The following is a 21,583-nucleotide window of genomic DNA, read 5'->3' on the forward strand; positions in this document are numbered from 1 at the left end:
CCGTAGTTTACAGCAGGGCCCACGGTATGTAGGATGATGTCATACAGGTGAAGGCAGGTACAAGACAGAACGAGGCCTGTTGTTGGATGAGAAGGAATGGCGGGAGAAACGTTTGAGGGAAGAGGAGGAGACTAAAACAGAAAGAGCCGAGGAAGCTGCAGAGAGAACATGGAGGCAGATGTTAAGATTCCATTCTGTGTATTTGCAGGTTGTTATGAATATTCTTTTTTTTTTTTTTGGTTCTTTTTTTCGGAGCTGGGGACCGAACCCAGGGCCTTGCGCTTCCTAGGCAAGCGCTCTACCACTGAGCTAAATCCCCAACCCCATGAATATTCTTAAGGGATGGATGTGTACAGGGTTTTGTATGTTTAGGTGGGAAATTATAGCTTATCAATTGGATCAGAGGTTATTGTGTTGTGTGTTCTTTCACGAGGCAATTTAAGTTTAAGAGAATGTGTGGTGGCTAGAGACACTGGGCCGCCACGAAGTTGGGATGTGTGTTTCTGACATGGTAAAGCCTGCCTTGGGAACTGGATGGGTGGAGAGATTGTTGCCAGGCTCAGAGAGAAGCCATCGGCAGTGTGATGTGGGATGGAGGAAGGCGGGTGAGACACTTTGCTAACTGAGATGAAGATGTCTACCAGATGTCTTAGGACACTACAGTGCAGGACCTAGTGCGGGGTAAAAGACAGCATTTTTTTTTTAATAATTTTACAGCAACAACAGTACCGAGAGTTCTGCCATTTGAATAGCTGTAATATAATGAATGTCATGTCTTTGTTTAAACTATCGGACAGAGCGATTTCGTTGCCCTAAAAGCCTCTTTGCCTTGCCCACCCCCCCCCTTACCACAGCATTCCATACCCACCCACTGGCAGGCTTCACTGTCACCTGAGCCTTGCTGTTCCAGAATATGACAGCATTAGAACCATAGAGTATCATTTTTCAGATGGGCTTCCTTCACTCAATCATATACCTTCAATCTTTCTCTGTTGAATTTTCCTGGTTGAATAACAAAAGTTTTTTAAGCAGTAAATAATATTCCTTTGTCTAAGAAGGTGGTGCAGCCCAGTGTTTGAGCACTCGATTTCTGAGGCAATGTAGAGACAAGGCAGAAAGAGACACGAGTCTGACCGTCAACAGATGGGACTGTGTTTATTAGCACACATAACAAGCAAGGGTCAGCCTTTCTCCCGTGGGAAATTGAGGGGTCTGCTAAGGGGAAAAGCTGACTGTGACCCTTTTTTAGGGGTGGAGTGGAGGGCTTAGAAGTGAGGGAATTGTTCAAGTTTCTCTCCCGAAGTCTCTCCTTCCAGAAGTTCTTTGCTTAAGGCAAGACAGGTTCTCAGCTGATATTCCTTTGTGGGATGACTAGGCGAGGTTTCACTTGGAGGAATCCTGTTTCACGACCTAGGCACTCTGTGATGTGCAAGCCCTGGGTTCAATCCCCACCACTGATAAGCAAACACATAAATACTACTATCGAGCTCCTTTAAGAAAATAATATCATTCCATTGTCTGCACACACCACAGTTTATTCCACTACCCAGTTAAACAGTCACGAGTGAGGGTGGATGCTCGCTGCCCAGTTGTATGGAAAGAACATGTTTGGTTTTGCAAAGAGTAGTCAAATTGTCTTTCAGGATGCCGTGCACTGGGCATTCTCGCCAGCAGCGAGCAGCCATTCCTGTTCTTGCTCCACAGCCTACCAGCATTAGCTGCAGCCAGGAATTGTGGATTCGGCCATTCCCATAGGTGTGTTGTGGTGTCCCTTTGTCCTTTGAGTTTGAATCTCCCTGGTGAGGAGAGACCGAAGCACATTTAAATATGCTCATTTATCTCCTTTGGTGAGGCGTCTGTTCCGATCTCGAGTACATTTTTAATCTGATTGTTTTCGTACATCTAAGTTTTAAGAATCCTTTGAATAGTGTATATATAAATCTTTATCAAATAGACACGTATTACAAACAGTTTCTTTTCCTCTCTGGGGGAGGGGAGGTGGGATAAAATAGGAAACACTTATCGTTCACCTGAAATTTGAATTTCGCTGGGGGTTCTGTATTTGCTAAATATGATAATTGTAACTTCCGTGCCCTCTGAGAATTTCTCATGGCTATGCCTCAGAAATAGGACATATCTATGTTGGTTTTTGTCAACTGAACACAAGCCTAGACATATGTGGGAAGAGGGGATCTGAACTGAGAAAATGTCCATGGGATTTCATATGTATATGTATATGTATATGTATATGTATATGTATATGTATATGTATATGTATATGTATATGTATATGTATATGTATATGTATATGTATATGTATATGTCTGTCTGTCTGTGTGAAAGCAGGCTGAGCCATACCTCAGGAGAGAGCTAGTGAGCAGCACTTCTCCACAGCCTCTGCATCAGCTCCTGCAGCTACTGCCTTGCATTCCCTGCCCTGACTTCCTTCAGAGATGGACTGTGGTCCAGTAGAATGAATTACTATATGATAATTCTGTTTTTAAATCTTTGTGGAACCGCAATGCTTTTCTACATGGAGGTCTTCATACACTCACACTGTTCACTTATTGAAGAAACCCTTTGGCTTCTGTCCTCTGGAAATGAGTGTCCTCTGGCCAGACAAAGCCCCTAGCAGGCGCTTACCACAAACTACTGTTTGCAGAAACGTTGAACACTGAAGGGAAATACACCGAGAACCAGCACTGTCGGCTCCAATGCTCCCCATCACAGATTTGTATGCATTCCGACATCCATGTTGTCCTTAGTTCTCTTTGGTCCAAACAGCCAACTTCCTTAAGTCACTATTCTCTCAATATTCTGCTAAATGCTGGAGAAATAGGAGTATGCAGAGATGGACAAGAGTCCCTTGTGTGACGCATATGCTCTCTTCTATGCTCTAGGAAGCTGTCCCCAGATGGCCCAGAGACAGAAGGACGTCTGTCGCTCTCACTTAGTGTCAGTCAGGGACACTTGCACCAATTAGAATCAACCTTCATCGGCAGCCAGACCATGCATTTAACCAGCCATCCCTTTTCATGTTTCTTAATTACTGATTTCATGTCTGAGATTATAATACAATTAAATCCTTTCCCCCTTCCCTTTCTTTCCTCCAAACTCCCCCACATCCTTCCCCTGCTCTCCTTTAAGTTCCTGGCCTTTTTCATTAATTGTTGTTATATGAGGATCTTTACATGTATTTACACATCTGTATAATGGCACTTGTATGTATGTTCTTGGGGCTGATCATTTGGTATTTGACAACTAATTCATGTGCTCTTTGCCCCAGCGAAGACTGTTTCTCCCACTCACAGCATTCCTTAGCCTGTAGCTCTTTGTCTAAAGTTGAGGCTTCGTGGGTCTGTTGTTGGTGTCCTTGGTCAGCTCATGTTTTGCAAGCCATTTTGGTGAGACTTTATAACTTTTGATATTACTCGGACACAGGATCTCACAGTAAACTCCATGATCTCACAGCTCTGACCATCCTTCTTCCATGTTTCCTGAGGCTCAGATCCAAGAGTATTTTATAGATGTATCCATTAGGCCTGGACTTCACCACTCCGCATCTTGACTGGTTTTGGTTTTCTGTGGTGGTCTCCATCTCTTGCAAAGAGTTTTCTTGATGAGGCTTGAGGACTACACTTACCTGTGATTACAAAGATGAACATTTAGAATTTTATATATTTTTATTATTTGAGAATTTTATACATGCATATAATATATTTCTCAGTTTCAACTCCCTCCACATACACACCCCTTCCTTAACTCCCCCAGATGCAGCTTCCGGCCCACTCCTCCTAATTTCATGTTCTCATTTTTTTATATAAACCACACAGAGATGTTGCCCATATACTCATTGGTGTGAAGCCATCAAGTAGATAGTGGTAGATTTGCCAAGGACCACACCCTTAAAGAAAAGTTACCCTGTTTAGGTTTCAAACCTGGGACAAATGGCTGAGGTACCTTTTTTAAGATAGTAAAGCAGACCTGGCCACCAAGACATCCCAGCATCCCTTGGTCCCTCCCTATTATAGGGTATACCTAGCATACCTTACCCCATACTTTAGACTTCCCCTAGGCTGCCCTTCCCCTAGATGCATTTCCGGATATAATCCAACCATTTTGGTTACCCACTCCCTTTGTACCTTTGGCTTCCCTGGCTGCTGCTGTTTCCCCAGTTCTCCCTCTCCCTTTCCCCCTCTGCACATGGTCCAGCTCAGTCTGGTCACATCCACTCTGGACTCTCCCAAATGTCTCTGTCTCTGGCTATGTTCTCCCACATCTCTATAATGAACTTCCTCCTCCTCCACACCTGGGGCGAGCCATGCTCTTTCCTTCTTATTTCTTTTTTCCATTCACTCTCCCTTCCCCTGAAACCATCAACTATCAATGGCTCCCCACAGTTGGTGAGCCTCCCCCACTCTCAGCTAGACAGCCATTCTGTATTTCATACCTGAGCACTGTATTTCCTCATTTCCAGCCTCTCTTCTTGTTCGGACTCCTCCAACATCTGCACTCTCTCTCATCCATGACCCCCTCGTCTTTAGTTATTATCATCACACATACAGAGCACATACGCATGCACGCACAGACATGTATGTATGAATGCAGCCTGCTGAGCCCATGTAGTGTTGCTCGTGTGTTTAGAGCTGATCCTTTGGGGTTCAGTAACCTATCAGGGGGCTCATTCCTGGAGAACACTGATTCTGCCTCTCCCAGCAACCATTGATCGCCTGCAACTCTCCATCTAAGAACGGGCCCTGTGACATTTCCCCCATCCATGTCGGTACTGTCCTTATACAAGTCTTATGAGACCATATTGTTAAGATGCCCTGGGTGCAGTTCCCTCTCACAGAACATGTCCTGGCCCTCTGGGTCTTACACTCTTTCTGCCTCCTCTTCCACTATGTTCCCTGAGTCTCAGATGTTGGGGTGGTGTTCTTAAATGCCTCGATCATACACAGCTCTAGCAAATGGAAGGTCACTGGACATAAAAAGTAGCCATCTTTGTCCTGCCCACCAGGAATAGATGTTATAGTCCAGCAAGGGTCTCTGGTCACAGAGATGGAGGACTTAGCCGGAAGCTGCTGGTGCCCTCTGTTAATGCATTTGCTAGGAGCTCTCACCCGTGGTCACCCACAACATGACTATGACCATCACCACAGGAGAGGAGAGAAGACTGTGTGGTCGGCCCAGTCAGGCCTCAAGGAGGTGCTTCTGTATGCCCGTGGAAAGGGTTTTAATATGGGTATTCGGAAGTTTAAACAATGGCTGAGGGGACAGTAGAAACTGTTGCCTCTTCCACGAAGTCAGGAAAGTTGCTGACAGTCCCAGATGCTTGCAATTGCTAAACAGGTGATTCTCAGGAGGTTGCCCAGAAGCTGAAGCGAACTGCGTGCGTATCAGATGCCCAAGCAGCTGTTCACAGCTGCCAACAGGGATGCTGACTCCACTCCTGCATCCCTTGTCCTGGGAGCACCCCTAATTAGCAGACTCCAATCCAGAGCCATATACAAAAGTGACATTGGCAGATGACGCTCAGGACTCTCCTGTAATGCAGGGACAGGGACGGGAAGATGCCTGGCCGACAATGGCAATCTGGTCAAAACAGGTTGAACCAAATGCCTAGATCAAGGGTAGAAATCACGCGTAGACCATCAGAGCCCTGTGCCTCACTGAGCCGTGCGTTAGGGAAGAATCCCACAGACACACAGAAACCTTAGGGAAATTAAGCCCAAGCAGATGTTATGGCTGAGTAGTTCAGCCAGCTTTTCCTTCCTTCTCAAATGTCAAGCTGCTTAGAAGACGCAAATGTAAATCTGACGCACTCACAATTCCCACGCAGCATAGTTTGTCTTTTGGTGATGCCCTCAAGCGCTTAGACTTTTCAAAGCTCAAATTCAGAAATGCAAAGTCCACGAGACAGCAGTAGCTTCCTCTCTCCAATGTCTAAGTCCTCCCCGGGGTAGCTCTTGTTAGGACCCAGATCCTCCCTGGTAAATGATACAAAAATCCACTGAGTTCTGTTCATATTTTCACCAGAGAGCTGCGGGCCTGCACCTAAGGCCTCACGGGACAATCACGCCACTGTGCAAGCAAAATGCTACACCCCAGGCAAAGACGACACTTATTTGACCACCATTCATGGTATTGGGAACTACATTGTTACCCTACCAGGTGACTAAGTGAGGAGACTGGGAGATGATAGTGAAACAGATAAGGGAGAGATACTTAGAGAAGAGAGGAATGTGTTCAGACTGGCTGAGGTGTAAGCCCTTCTCAGGAGAGCCAGCTGGAGGCAGCCAAGAGGCCTGTGCCCAGGATCCTGTGCGCTCCTTTTGATGACAGTTCACAATGAAGTCAACTCACTGTCAGCTCCGCCCTCCTCAGAGCACCCCTTTCCTGGAGGATTTTCACACCCTGAGAGCAATGCTGCAGCTGAAGCTCCACCCCGAGGGGACCCTACAGTCTGCCCCCCTCCCATTCCTCTCACCGTATCAGCCACACCTGCTTACCAGACCTATGAGAACTTGGTCATCACAGAGCAATCTCCTAATAAATATTGATTGCACTGAACTGAATTAAACTGAGGGGAAAGGGTAAATTTGCTTAAATTATTATGCATCTGGCTGTTTCTGGATCAGACTTAAGGAGAATCCGAGGAGTCCAGCCTAAACCAAAAAGCAAAATCTACTAGCTATTCCTGAGGTCCTGACTCTGAGCCTTCCAATTTCTTATGTGTCCTTTCATATCCTAATCCTTGATAAAACAAAAACAAAAACAAAAAAACAAAAACACCACCATCATCATCAACAACAACAAAAACAGTCCTAATCTGCCAGCTACCTGAAGTGACTCGGTGAGAAGCATCCTGGCAAGAATGACTACTAGCAGGAGACCACTCCCTTCCCAGCATTCCCACCCACTCTGCTAATAACTGCCTCCATCTTCCCTTTTAATTTGATTAAGAGGTTGTACCTGGGGTATGAGCTTGAGGTTTCATCCCTGTTTACAACCAAGAAAAGTTTCTTGCTGATCCTTGTCTCTACTGAAGCAAGAACAACTTCTGTACCCCAGCTCGACGCAGCCTGGCTAGGCTGAGCTCCTGCTTCCAGCCCGGGCATTGGATGAAGGGCACAGACCCTCTCCTGGGATCTAAAGGTCCCAGTAAAAAGAATAGAGCAGAATGGGATGGAATCAGAGGGCTGCAAGTCTACTCTGTCATGCTGACACTGAGACACAACCCCCAGTTGTGGTATCCGGTGGTGGTTGGGTTCCTTAGAAATCAGAATGCAAGGCGAAGCTTACATCCTAACTTTTCCCTGAGGGCAGAGCAGCAGAACTGAAGGTCAGATGGCATCAGGTGGGGCAGAGAAGGCAAGCGAAGTCCAGGCTGCTGGTGAGAGACAGAACAGTGTCATAGGCATGGGTACTGAGCATGTCACTTCATATGTGTGTGTGTGTGTGTGTGTGTGTGTGTGTGTGTGTGTGTGTTGTGCAGAATGGTAGAAGCATGAATGCTTCGGATTATTTCAGGAATTGTGGAAAATCATGCCCTGATATCAAACTAAAATTCATTTAATGACTTTTTTTATGATGCTCAAGTCAGCAGCCCGAACAGCAGTTTTTAAAATCCAACATCCTAACAATACAACCCAAGGACATACTAATTTGATACATGCCGAGAAACGATGGTAGAAGACTATTAAGTCCTTGTTTTACATAGAAAGAGCAGAAAACTCTGTGTGGACACTTACAACACTGTAATTCAGAACTTAAAATAGACTCGAGTCTGAGCTGATGTTTGAGCGAGCGTCGGTTGGTCCTGGCTTAGTGTAGTAATGCACTGAATGTTGTGTACTCAGAACCAAGACTGCAGTGAATCAGGGGCTTCTCCTTTGCAGGCCCTGGAGGATTGTGGGGGACTGAGATTCCTGTTATGATCGGAGGGGTCAAGTCCTTGGTGCAAAGCACAATGGGGAAGATCAGCAGGTCAAGACCGGATGAGGTCTTGGGAAGTCAGAAAGCTGTCAGCAGGGTTTTCTCACTTTCTGAAGAAGGACCCTCCATCTTGGTTCATAGCCCTCATTGCTCTGACTTCTTGTTCAGATTTGACATTCTCTAGGGCAGTTTTATGGGTGGCAGCAATTGATATCCCTAGATATGGTCGATGTGTCCTCCCCAAATCCAAACAGACTAACAACCAGGCTGTGATACTAAGTTTCTTTTTGGCCATCTATAAAATGTCATGGATAACTTCGACCCAGCTTATTCCCAAGAATTTGACCACTTGGATAAGTTCTTGGACCTTCGAAGGATTTGTAAACCAGCTTTTGTTGGTCACATGTGTCACTCTGCAGGTAGGTCAGCTCTCATAGTCTTCTTTACTTTCAGATACTATCATATTATCAATATAGAACCAAGAACTTGAATGTGTCCAAATATAATTCCATCAAATTATAACAATGGATGCCGAATTCAAATAACCCTACAGCAATTTAATAATGCTAAGTTGGAATTCTTCCCAAATAAAATCAATCTCTCATTGGCTGTTTTCCAAAACCAAGACAGAAAAAAAAGCAAAACAACTCAGTATTATCTGGCTAAATCACTGAGTATCGGTTTGACTAGCCTGCTGTAAGTGTATTAATGAGCAATATCAGAAATTATCGATGCTGTGGTTATCACTACTCTATTTTACCTCACCCTCCACTTCATCAGCATCCCTACCTTGATTAACTTGGGAGAGTATTGCCACAGTCATTCCAAACTCAGGGGTCACATTACTTTTGCCCCCCAAGTTGCTAAATTCTTCCAAATAAGAGAAAAATCACATAAGCCCCATTGGTACTGCAAGCAGTTGGTACTGCTGGTCCACCCAACTTTTTTCAACAATTTGACTCTCATTATTACAGATGATAACCGGGGAATTTTATATCTAGTTTACTTTTGTTAGATTGAATTTCTTATGTACCCAATGAACCACCTCTGTGGGGGTTGAGTCCACCACTTCTAAACTCCATAGTAACTTGGTTTAGTAGTTGATCCAGACACAGTGAGCAGCAGGAATAACCAGGGACCCAGCCAAGAACCAAAGTTTATCAATACTTGCCCTTCCATTCTTTCTCCTCCCGAATCTCACATTTTAGATCAGGGTTGATCTAGTGAGTCCTGTTATATATGTCAACTAAACTAGTTCATCAGATGGGCCTCACTTATGGCTTCAACTGCAGGTTTGGAGAATGGAGATACCTAAGCCACACTCACTTTCAAAGAACAACTCATTAGAAGGATGCACAGAAGTCGGTGAGAGCTATTATACTGACAGAGGACACTGAATCAAACCAGCCATGGAAAGCACACAGAGGGCAGAGCCCAGGAAAGGAAGCAAATGCAGAATGTCTCACTATCTACAGTGGATGGAGACAGCTTCCCTTTCCTGATACGGATGCAGAAATATACAGAGCACTGTCAACACAGGGAATTCACTCAATCTCTGCTGTCTAGATCTTTGAGGCACTATCAGAGAGGCACAGGTATACCTACAAGGTTGACCTCAGTGTCCAGCACACCAGAAAGCTGGGCTGATATCCTGTGAGGCAAGGCCCCCTACTCAGTCACCTTCTTAGTGTGGCTCAAATACCTGAACCTAAAACAGTGTTACCATTTGACTGGGCCAAAGACCAAGGTGCACAAAAACACTCCTACCAGACAAAGCATCCCAAGGTCTGTAGAATACTTTCCAAAGATGACAATAGGTCCTAGACCTCTTTGGGGACATCTTTCCTTACAGTCCAGTAATTCTCAAGTCTTACTGGAAAACAGAAGGCAGGAAGTTGGCTCAGTGGGTACAAGTGCTTGCTGCCCAAGTACAAGGACCTGAGTTCAAAACCCCCAGCAGACACATAAAAAGCTGGACATAAGCACACCTGCACACTGGTGATCCCGCACACACACACACACACATGCACACATGCACACACACACGCCCTTTTATAAATACATCTCTCCTCCTCATTGGAACACTTAACTATATCTTATGGAATGATTTGTTGCCCAATTCTAGAATCACAGACAAAACCCATTCACGTATTTAAATAACTTCAGGTTTTATCTTTGATAAATCCCTCTCATGTCATTCAATAAAATTGTTCATGTCTTACTTTTGTTCATCAATTGATTTGCTTTAAATAGTGACAATTTCTTCACATAATAAATAACATCAGTTATCACTTTTATTTAAATAAATCTACTAAGCTGACCTTTCAAAAAAAATTTGGCTTAAGCAAGTACTTAAGGGAAGTGTATGATGCTTGGCTTAAGGAGTTTTTCTTTCTTTCTTTCTTTCTTTCTTTCTTTCTTTTTTTTTTGAGATTTATGAAGAGGAAGAAAAGAAGACTAATTTCAAAAAAGATTACCTAACCTTTAGCTAATTGGGTTTATTCGAGATAGATTATCTGAAACAGCCAGTGCTGTTAGCTTTCAGCAGGAGAAGCCATTATTCCTGCATAGAGCATGTACCATGTACCGTGCCTCATTACCATGCCTGGAGTTAGAATGTATGATCAAAGATTGGAGCTCACATAAAAATTTTTGAAAAGCAGCTGGTATTTATAAAAGAAAAAAAACCTGAAATCCCTTCACTGACTCCCATGCAGAAGAAGACCTACCCTTTGGGGATGGGAAACCGCACAAAAGGAATAGACTAAGTTAGCCACAAACCCCCAGAAAGGTGTCATTCCCTAACCAAAAGTTCACTGGTGTTGGTCCGCGGCACCCACACCTTACTGGGTGACCAAGGCTTCATGTGACAGTGGTTGTGCATGGATTCACTGAGACCTAAAACTCCTTTCACGTCTTTAGGATAGAAAGACTGAGAGTGGCCTTCACAGCAGCTGCTGTCGCCTCAGTATGACAGCGTTTCTGTGCTTTCTTCTCCGTTCACTGAGCCCCAGGGATTTGGAAAAACAAACTCAGCCAGGGCATTCAAATGGCAAGATCTGTTATGAAATCGTCTCCCACAACTTGAGCTCCAAAGACCGCATGGACATCAGTTTTACTGCAAGATGAACTATAGTTGGGAGAATCGTTACATTTTCATGAGTTCCTTTAATCCCAAACAGCAGTTAAGTAAAGTACATTCTGTGCTGTTCAGAAGATCCCTGAGACACAGCTACACGGAATAACCAAGTTACACTGAAGTTTTTGATGTGTAAATACCTTTATGTAAACACGCGGTAGATGGTTCTATCAGTCTCTGACTAATTATGTGTGCAGAAATAGGTTAATACGGCTTGCGGTTTGCGCTGGAATTGTTGTGAGGCCCCGGCAGCCGGAAGCCGGATGGGTGGAAGGCTGGCCCACTTCCGCTTCCCTCCGGCGCCATCCTGCAGGTGCCACTACAATGAACGAGTGAATGTGCTCTGGAGAGGTGGTTAAGATGGAAGGGCGGAGCAGGGCTTCAGCTGGGGCGAGAGGTGGAACTGGAGACAAGAGGGAGGTGATAGGTGTGAGTGAGATCGATAGTGGAACCCGTGGTCATTGCCCCGCGTGGTCAACAGGATAGCGTGCAGCAACCTGGAGCTTACACAGATGCAGACTCATCCCCCACCCCACCCCCTACAACACACAGCTGGCCTCAGGATGGTCCTGGCTCTCGGCAATGATGGAAGCCCAAGATAAGAAACGGTTCACCTTCTGGATTGGACCTCCTCAAAGGACCACCGTGGTCAGTGATGTCACTGAGGACCATGAGAGTAAGTGGTACTGATGCATCTGGGGCAGGGTTGGGGGAGGGGGTGTCCATGGTCGATGTTTTATGGGTGTTTTATGTCGATGTCTGTGGGATGTGCTGCCCCTGGGGCCATATTGATGTGATTGGCTTCTGATGCCACCTGAGGCCATGATGATGTGTGGTCCATGCTGCCACCAAGGGCCATGGCTGGGTCCAAGGTCCTACTGCAGCTAGGGTCTGTGTTGATGTCCATGGCCTGTGTTAACCACTGACGGCCTTGAGGATGTCCATGTTCTATGCTGCAGCTTGAGTCCATGTTAATGTCCATGGTCCAGGCTACCTTCAAGGGCCTTGTCTGGGTCTGTGGTCCTACTGCAGTTGGAGGAGGAAAGAGGAGGGGCATGTTCATGGTCTGTGCTGTTGCCAGAAACTGACTGAAAGGGTAAGGAAGCTACTTTGGAAGTGGTGTTGGAAACTAAAGACACACAGCTGAGAAAGAGGGATGTGGAAGGCTTCTGTAATAACCCCTACTCTCACCTGAGCCCACCGCCAAACTGTAACCACAGCCTAAAAGGGAAGCCATCAAAGAGAACTCTTAACAATTGTATGAGGATGAACTCAATTTTGTTTAGGGGACTGACTACAGGGAGTTTGAAATGCTCTAGTGAGTATATGGACATGTATATATGTATGTACGTTTGTATGTATGTATGTATGTTTGTAGGTATTGTTCAGAAGGAGGTCACAAGGGAGAGGGCAAGCGGGGCAGACATGGAAAATGACTGGGAAGTTAGTGTGATCCTTCTGCATTACGTGTAATTCTCAAAGAATCGATAAAAACATTATTTTAAAAAAGGAAAGAAAGAAAAGAAGGAAGTAAGAAATGGAGAAATACCTAGCCCTCTACACAAAAACCAAACACATCCAAGGAGAGGATTTCACCAGCTGGACTCCTCAGCACAGTGTTTTGAGCAGCTGATAGAGCACGGGCTAAGTCATAGCTATTTGAAAATCCCTGGTCTCGGTGAGTAGCTGTAGAAATTAGAAAGACCAATGCAGCCTTTAATAAAAAATACTGGAGCAATTACATTAAATTAAACTCTTAAAAAGAATTGTCGTGAGGCACCGGGTAGGACTACTCGGACATGGATTCAAGCCAGCCGAAAAGAGTCTTTAAATAGCAAGCCTGAGACTACCCTGTGCGTTCAGGACCGAAAGCAGCCCTGTGCCTTTCTGAGTGTGAGCTTTCAGCCCATAAACCATATCCTGAGTTGACACGCCTTAGTTAGCAAGAACAGTTAGCAGAAGCAGGGACCACAGAAGCCAAAAAAGTAAGGTTGGTACATTGGGGGAAATTCCCAGAACTGTAGATTTTGATGGATTAAATCTTTGCCTTCTTTCCAGCTTTTGGATGGAGATTCTGTCTAATGTCCTAACTGGTGAAAGGTCAAGGAGCATGTTTTACTGCAGACAGCTTCTCCGAGCTCCTGGCTGTGAGGATGACTCATAAGAACACAAGCCATGTGTGGGAGTTCATGATGTTCAGTCCCATCTCCCCTTCTCTGGCAGCAGGGAGAGCTGCAGACTGAGTTAACCAGTTCTGCCTACACAATGGATGTAGGCTCCAGAAGATTTCCAAGGTTTGAACACAGCCATGCACCGGGAAAGCAGTCCACTCTAACCCTGTAGAGACAGAGCTCCTACACCTGGGCGATGAGGACCCCATCGTATGCACCTCTGCATCCACCTGGCCTCCCTTGTCCTTTACCACAGCCTTGATGGTAAGCTGGTAAATGTGCTTCCCTAAACACTTTAAGGACTACAGACTCTTAAAATAGGAGTTGTGGAGATCCTCAAGGCAGATAGATGTGTGGGGAATGTGGGTGTCCCCTACTTGCCATTGTATCTAAAGTGGATCAATAGAGATATTGACAATTGGTGGCTGCTGGGAGAGGGAAAATGAACTTTCCCGAAGGGTGTGACCCCTGGCATGTTGACCATGGTCCTGTGCCTTCCATATATCCAAGAGCATGGACCAAACAAATTTTACCTCACAGATTTTTTTTAAGAAAAAAAAAAAAGGACACCAAGTTGAGTTGATAGGCAAGGAGGAATGAACCTGAGAGGAACTGGGGGAAGGGATGAATATTGTCAAAGCACAGTGGATAAAACTCTCAAAGAACTAACATGTCTGTCTTATGGGCCTGAACCCTGAAACTTCAGGGCCTATGTTAATTCCTGAATAGTGTTGGTGTGGAATCCTGGGAAATCGTATTAGTGTTCAAAGAATAGGAGAGTGGGTTGTATAGGAAGAGAAGTTCTGGAAGAATGTGGAGTGGAGAAAACCATTTGTTCTGGAGGTGGAGGGGAACAGAAAGAGAATGGGAAGGAAACGGTTGCCTCATTAAAGACGATTACAATGTTCATTTTAAGGAAAAAAACAATAAATACAGTAATGAGAGCCACTGTACACAAAATGTCACGATGAATCGAGTAACATACCCGGCATCAGTAGTTATCAAAACGTTTGCATATGAACATATTGAGTGTATAAGTATGCATGAATAAATTTTCTGCTGGAAGACAGAAGAAAAACTAATTGTTTCCTAAAACTAGAAAAATGAGTTTTACCTTTCAGAATTGAATCATAGTGTTTGGAATACGGTAATAATAATAAATAGTTGTATGACTAGATTCTGGAGCCAGGTAATTTGTCAAAGGTGAAAACCACTTCTCATGAAAAAACATACATAGGGATTTACAGCTGCAATAAATGTGAGCTGAGAGAAACTGCCTTGCGTAAGGGAGGAATCGTTCTCCCATATTTAAGTCTGCCTCTAAGATGGGCAATGAAACCTTGTGTCTTTCCAGCAAGTTTTAGGCACATAATACTTAAGAGAGAAATAGGTTGCCACAAACCATTGACTTTGAAATGGAGACCAGGAAAATGGTAGCCAAGAACAGTGCCCTTACAGAGTGTGCAAGGAGAAAGTAGAGAAGCCTTCCTGAAGGAGGGAGCAGACCAAGGTCTCCATATTTAGCTTGGGGTTTATCTTAGTCAGGGTTCTCTAGAGTCACAGAACTTATGGGTAGTCTCTGTACAGTAAGGGACTCCCCAACAATGGTCAGCAGCAGCTGTGAATGGAAGTCCAAGGATCTAGCAGTGGCTCAGTCCCACAAGGCAGGCAGACAGGAAAAAAAGAGAGTCTTCCTTCTTCCAATGTTCTTATGTAGGTCTCCAGCAGAAGGTGTGGCCCAGATTAAAGGTGTGTGCCACCATGCCTGGGTCTGGGACTTGCTTTGTCCCAGTTGACCTTGAACTCAGAGATCTCCTTGCCTTAAGCTCCTGGGATTCATAGCCACTTTGCCTCAAGATCTCCATGCCAAGATCCAGGTCAGAAACTCAAGATCAGGATCAAAGGTGAGCCTTCCAGTTCTGGGTTGTAGTTCATTCCAGATAGAGTCAAGTTGACAACCAGGAATAGCCACTATAGGGTCTGCAGCATTTGACTTTAAGTTTATAACATTTATCTGCATCACGACTGACCCTTTAAAAAATAAAAATATGGGTCAGAAGTAGAAAGCATAGCATTGGAGACAAACCTCAGTATTAATTTGTAATTATATTAATTAGACAGGATATTTAATTCCTCTATGACTCAGTTTCCATGTGCATAAAATGGAAATACTATCAGCAACTCAATGAGTTTTATAATGATGAAACTTGAGCCTTCTGACATAAGCCTGCAATCTCAGAATCTTAGGGGGCTGAGGCTAGAGTATCACAAGTTCGAGGCCAGCCTGGTTAACTCTGTGAGACCTGTCTCAAAACTAAGAAGTAGGTAGTGGGGTTATGGCTTGGTAAGCAAAGTATCAGCTCTGTAAGCATGAAGACACCAGCACTTTGACAGTGAGGGACAGAGAAAGGAGGACCCCTGGGATTTAGTGAACAGCTAGTTCAATGTGAGACCCTGTCTCCAAAAATAAGGTAAAGGATCACCATTGGCCTCTGGCCTCCATGCAGATGCACTTATGCACACACCTACATACACACACACATACACACACACACACCCACACACACACACACACATTAGTAATAGAAACAAGCTGCTCTAGAAATCTCCTAAAAGGAACGAAGTTTACTTTTCCAAAGAATAAACGTCTGTGTGACCTGCTCCTCTACTTCAGCCAAATTTCACCTTTGCTTGACACCTTGGATCTCAATAGGCAATCCTCACAGACCCATAAGAGATCCAAGACATGTCCACCAAAGAGATGTTAAGACACAAATGTGACTTTTAAGACAGGACAGAGAAACTCTAAGAAGTGACTGTCATGTGCCAAGTTGACTCTAGAGAAGTCTAAAACATCAGCCTTGCCCTTACCGTACTCTCCTGCTTGGGAATGAGAGATGGGGAAGAGACGAAACGTGGAATGTGGCTGGAGAGGCAGACATGGAGAACAAGATAGGCCTGTGTAATAAGGCTGCCTTTCAGGAGACTTCCAAAGACTTGAAGAAAGAGGAGGAACAATCCGGCGAAGGTCAAAGCAAAGGGAGAGGAAGCTAGGGAATTGGTCAGAGGCAGATCTGCAAAAATCCCAAGACAAGAAGCCAAGGAACGGATCAATATCTAACAGAACCTTTGTTGAATCTTAACCATGGTTGTGAACTTGATCAGCTCTTCACCTTGGCAAAAATCACTATGGCTTGACTCAGAAGTGAAAGCGGGCAGGAAAGAAGCTAGGGCCGCAGGGCGGCCAAGGCAAGGCCCATGCCAAGGAAACGCAGCAGGAGCATACCAAGAGTCTCGTCACAGAAACAGAAGATGCAGTGTTGACAGGGAGAGTCCCAACCCCGCACGTCAAACAAGACAGAAGACAGATTTCGAGTGACCTGGAGGTTTCTGGTTTGGACAACAGAATTGAGAGTCTTGTGTGTTAACATAGAAAATAACAAGAATGAATGAAGCAGGGGTCCTGAGAGCTGATGAGCTGGGAGTGCAGGGCATTGGGAGCGGCCATCTCCTGCTTCCAGTCTTTCCTCCTCTCAGCCCTGTAAGGACAAGCCTTGAATAGGAGGAAACACTTCCTTCCAAGAGACAATGCTGCTTCCTGTACCTGTATCACATGGCACCTCACCAAGGCCACTTAGATATTTTCCGTCTCTCCTAGGAAGCATCAGGACCTTTTACAGTCATATGAGAGGGGCACAGTAGTTGACTGATACTGGCTTCTAGGTGGATACCATATGTATCAAATTGTAGGAGTAACTGATGTATGCTATTGAAATGACTGCACCCCATCTTTCTCTACTAAGGTGAAGTTTTATTCCAGCCAACGCTTTAAAAATCCTGTTTCTCTGGTGACTCTGATATCCAGGTGAGAGGGATAAACAGGTTCAAAGTCTGCCCCGGGGCTTTATGCCAGGAACACAGTTGTCCTGAATAGTTTTATGTCGACTTGACTCAAGCTAAAAATATTCTAAATGATGGCAGTTAACTTAATGACATGTCTTATTTTCATTTTCTTCTATGAGAGATAATTTATTTTCAAGGTGAAAATCATGATTCACACAAATATACAATGAGCAAGTGCTGAAATGTTTATTAATGCATTGATTAATGAGGGAGGCACTAAGACATGACAATTTATTCGAAAATGAATTGAGAAAGTCTCATTTATGTCAAAGATATACTAAAATAAGTTTGCTCATTAGACACAAGGCTGATTTTCCACTCTGGATGAGGCAAATCACTTGACTCTTCCTCAGGTGACATTTGTCTGCACCCTGGATGGGCACCATTGGCCTTGCTCACCGGTACTTAAAGCTCACTAATTTGTAACTAATTTTCAAGACAAAGAAGATACAGAGACACCCCCCACCCCAGACTCTTGTCTCCTAAAAGACACCATTGAGCAAAGCATGGTGTCATTCCCCGTGCATGCTCACACACACACACACACACACACACACACACACACACACACACACACACGGTAACCCATTCCAAAGCCAAGTGCTTTTTTTGTCTTTTGCAAGTTTTCCCTAAACTTTCTTATAAAAATTTCCAAAAATCTTTTCAAATTTTACGAAAAGTTCATGTTTTATAAGCATGAACCCTTGCCCTTATACCCACAACCTTAGAAGTGTTCTTTCTTGTGAGTTCAGGTATCATCTTCTTCAAGGCCAGTGGGCTGTCAACCTTCCTAACGATGCAACCCTTTAATATGGTTCCTCATGTCATGGTGACCCCCAACCACAAATGCATCTTGTTATTCATCAATAAATTTGCTACTGTTATGAATCATACTATAAATATCTGATATGCAGGATATCTGCTATGTGACCTCTCTGAAAGGGTCATTTGACCCCAAAGGAGTAGCAACCCCCGGGTTGAGAAGTGCTGGTTTTTTTTTTTGTTTTTTTTTTTTTGGTTCTTTTTTTTCGGAGCTGGGGACCAAACCCAGGGCCTTGTGCTTCCTAGGTAAGCGCTCTACCACTGAGCTAAATCCCCAGCCCCGAGAAGTGCTGTTTTAAGTGTTCCAATTGCTGTCACCCAGGTTAAGTGTCTTCCTTTGTTGCTCAGCTCAGGCTCAGCATTTTCACAAAAGCGTTTACAAAATTGTGAGAGCCATCTTGATTACCCAGCCCAGAATAAGTACACACACAAAGAACACATGCACGACACACATTTCTTGTTGAATAAATTTAAAGAAAAATAGTGCAACACCCAGATACTTTTTTCTGGGGAGGAAAAATGGTGGTGGGGTGTGGATTGGAGAAAACAGCCGATACAAATAGCAGAAAATGACAACGGATCAGAGAGAGGAAGGGGGAGGGGGAGGGGGAGAAGGAGGGAGAGAGGGAAAGAGAGACTTGGTTCTTGCTTTCCCCAGGCAGCTGGAAAGGACACAGATTAACTATGGCCTTAGACATATGAAGCCTCATAGATCTGAGAATAAATGGCCTCGGTGACACTCACAGGCATTGATGTAGGAAGAGAAAGGACATACACGCTCCTTTGAATCTTCAGCCACCCAGGAAGTAAAGGCCTGTAATGAATGGGAACTGTAGGAGTTAAATCCCAAGGACATTGACTCCAGATTTGTCTTTAAAGCTTCTTCAGAAGCACTTGTATGCCTTGACATTTACCCAGGACTTACTAAGTCAAAATGCTTTAATAAGAGCCTTGCTTCCTTAGCTACATTCACAGCTCAGGATTGGCGGAGGTTTGAACAGAAGAAATATGAGGAACACGCAAGTTACTTTGTACACAAAGCCTGGTTCTCCCCAACACCTGAGTACTGAAATGTCCAGAAAGGCTACTTGGAGTTGAGTTGACACAACTCACAGTTTAGGGAGAGGGAGTCCAATCTGACAACTCTAGGAAATTTGACCCCTGGGTCCAGTAAGGCCCCTAACAAACATTATATCACAGCAGCCAAATCCTCATTCATTCATTCATTCATTCATTCCAGCAAATGCCGACCAGCGCTAGCCAGCACCCAGCACCTGCTAAAACTGGTCAGTACGGCACCATCACTCAGGGAGCTGAAGTTTTCAAGAACAGCAAGCACAAGAGTCACATGGTCATGTGGCAGAGACAGTATGAGCTCTGGGACTCAGAAAGCCACCCCCAACCCCCCTAACCCCCACCCCAAGGATAAAAGTGACAAACGGTCTAGAAGACTTGAAAACTGCCTATCAGTGAAGCAGGGTATGTAGTGTATCCAGGGCTTGAGGGGGCAAAGGGGGAAGAACTCTGTGAGGGGGGGACTGGAAGGGGGGCAACATTTGGTATGTAAATAAATAAAATAATCAATTAGTAATTTTAAAAAAGGACTGGCTGTGCGAAATCTTGTGTTGGTGAACACTGGGACAGGATAGAGCCATGGGTTCTCCAGTTGACCCAGACATGCTCAACCAGCAACCCATAACAGCTATAAATGCTAACTGCAACCCAGCACATTCATAAATGTCTCTCTTGGATTTGATCCAGACATTCCTCCAGGGACTCCAAACAAGAATGTTGTCCCACTGCAACAAAGATTTCCCCTCCCTACCCGATCCTGGCCCTGCCTGCCTCCTCCTCACTGTTGACCCTAGAACACTGAGAGAGCATGTAGCAGTCAGTGCTAAGTGGAAATATGCTGGATGCCTCTGCCTGACTGAACTTCCACTAGAGATTACTGGACCATCCCAGTTCTTGCCCACCAGAGTATCAAAATCCACCCCCTCCTCATGGAAACTGATGTTGTAACTGTGCTTGCCTTTTGTTTCTAGAGTTCACCCTCCCTGGACCAAGCTCACCAGAAGGAAGAACAAACAAACCCAATGTCTCAGCCTCTGATCCAGGGTTAGAAGAGACTCTTGCTGCATTCTGTGAGAAGCACAAGCAGTGGAGCAAACTGCAGACTCAGAGAGGCCAACAAAGTTGCTGTGGTTACAGGATCCACAAATGGGCGCAAGCAAGCCTTTGGGAACTTGGGAACTTGTGGGTGTCTCTGGATTTTGCCGATCTCTGTCTTAACCTCGGTTTCACAAAGCAAAGCACAGGAGGCTTAAGAGTCTGGAGAACATGCTACTTTGAAACCTCAAGGGACAGGAGACAAAGCCAATGTCAGATGTGTTACCAGCATGGCCCAATACAGGCTGTTGGGCCATGGGCCACCAGTTCAGTGGGAAACATGAGTGTATTGCAAAGGAATCCATCAGAGGACGGCAGAGGGAATTAACCACTGCTACAAATGTCTGCTACTCAAGAGTGGTAGTGCCTCGTGGGTTGATAACTGTATCCTTCCAAGCTCTGGGCACTCAGCAATACTCAGATACCCGAGACAAGGAGCTCTACAGTCACATCTGCCCTTGAGAGACTGGGTATGGACAGTCAGTTAAGGTTCCAATAGAAGATGAAGTCGAGTTCTGATGAGGGAAACAAGAGGTTCAATACAGCCAGGACTTGTGTGTCCTCTCTCTCCCACTCTGGCCTTCCTAACCATCCAAGAAGTAGGGCATGAAGCTGACTGCTCTGAATTAGTAGAATTAATTCGATACCTCAGGGCAAAAACTATAGCAAGCTAGAAAGAGGTCAACCCAAGTCTGAGCTGTCACACCCTCTTCATCCTTGCCCGTGGGATTGGCTTTGCCATCGCCTGAAGTCTGGTGGAGGAGGATGGGGCCCGAGTGGTCATCAGCAGCTGCAAGCAGCAGAATGTGGACCATGCAGTGGTCATGCTGAAGGAGAAAGGACTGTGTGTGTTGTGTAGGGAAAGCAGAAGATCGGGAGCAGCTGGTGGCCATGGTGAGGGATATAGGAGATAAAACACAGGGATTCCTCTTCGGTGATCCACACCAGAGTAACAGTTATGGGCTCCACTACTGACCTGAGTCACCTGTGTCACTTGGTGATTACCCCTGAGCAGAACTGAGCAGAACTCAGACAGGGCAGGAGGGAGATGGGGAGCTCTCTGGAAGCAAAGAAAGGGCGGCTATCCACCAGACCCTCCTGGAAGACCCTGGGGCAAGATCTGATCAGAGACAGAGAGGTTGGTTCTTAGCCAGAGCTACAGTGTTCAGGAAAGATTTAGATGAGAGGTGGGTGGGGAAAATGGCAGCCCAGAGTGCCCAGGGTTGGAGGACATAAAAGGCAAGTAAAGCTGAAACCCCAACTTTGTCCAGTGTCAGCCTTTGTGTGCATGCATGTGTATGTGTGTGTGCATATGTGTGCATGCGTACACACATGTGTGTTAGCTCCTGAAAAGAGAACCCGTTGTTCTCCAACTTGCTTACAATTGTTCTTCTGTAGGACTGGGTCCAGGTATAGTCCCAGACCAGTAAGCATGCTGCCC

At 45.1% G+C, this 21,583-nt stretch overlaps 2 long non-coding RNA genes across 2 annotated transcripts; one reads left to right on the top strand and one right to left on the bottom strand.

The window, feature by feature from the left end:
- Positions 1–1,130: 1,130 nt before the first annotated feature.
- On the bottom strand, positions 1,131–11,303 carry LOC134482121 (uncharacterized). Its single transcript, XR_015638797.1, has 2 exons — positions 11,218–11,303; positions 1,131–3,643 (listed from the first exon to the last, which is right to left on the bottom strand). It is a non-coding gene; the product is annotated as an uncharacterized LOC134482121 (long non-coding RNA).
- Positions 11,304–11,365: 62 nt separating this feature from the next.
- LOC102551831 (uncharacterized) lies at positions 11,366–21,403 on the top strand. Its single transcript, XR_015638795.1, has 3 exons — positions 11,366–11,753; positions 13,136–13,512; positions 20,019–21,403. It is a non-coding gene; the product is annotated as an uncharacterized LOC102551831 (long non-coding RNA).
- The last annotated feature ends 180 nt before the right edge of the window (positions 21,404–21,583 follow it).

The sequence above is a fragment of the Rattus norvegicus genome, chromosome 15 (assembly GCF_021556685.1).
Source record: "Rattus norvegicus strain SHRSP/BbbUtx chromosome 15, alternate assembly SHRSP_T2T, whole genome shotgun sequence".
NCBI classification, from domain to species: Eukaryota; Metazoa; Chordata; class Mammalia; order Rodentia; family Muridae; genus Rattus; species Rattus norvegicus.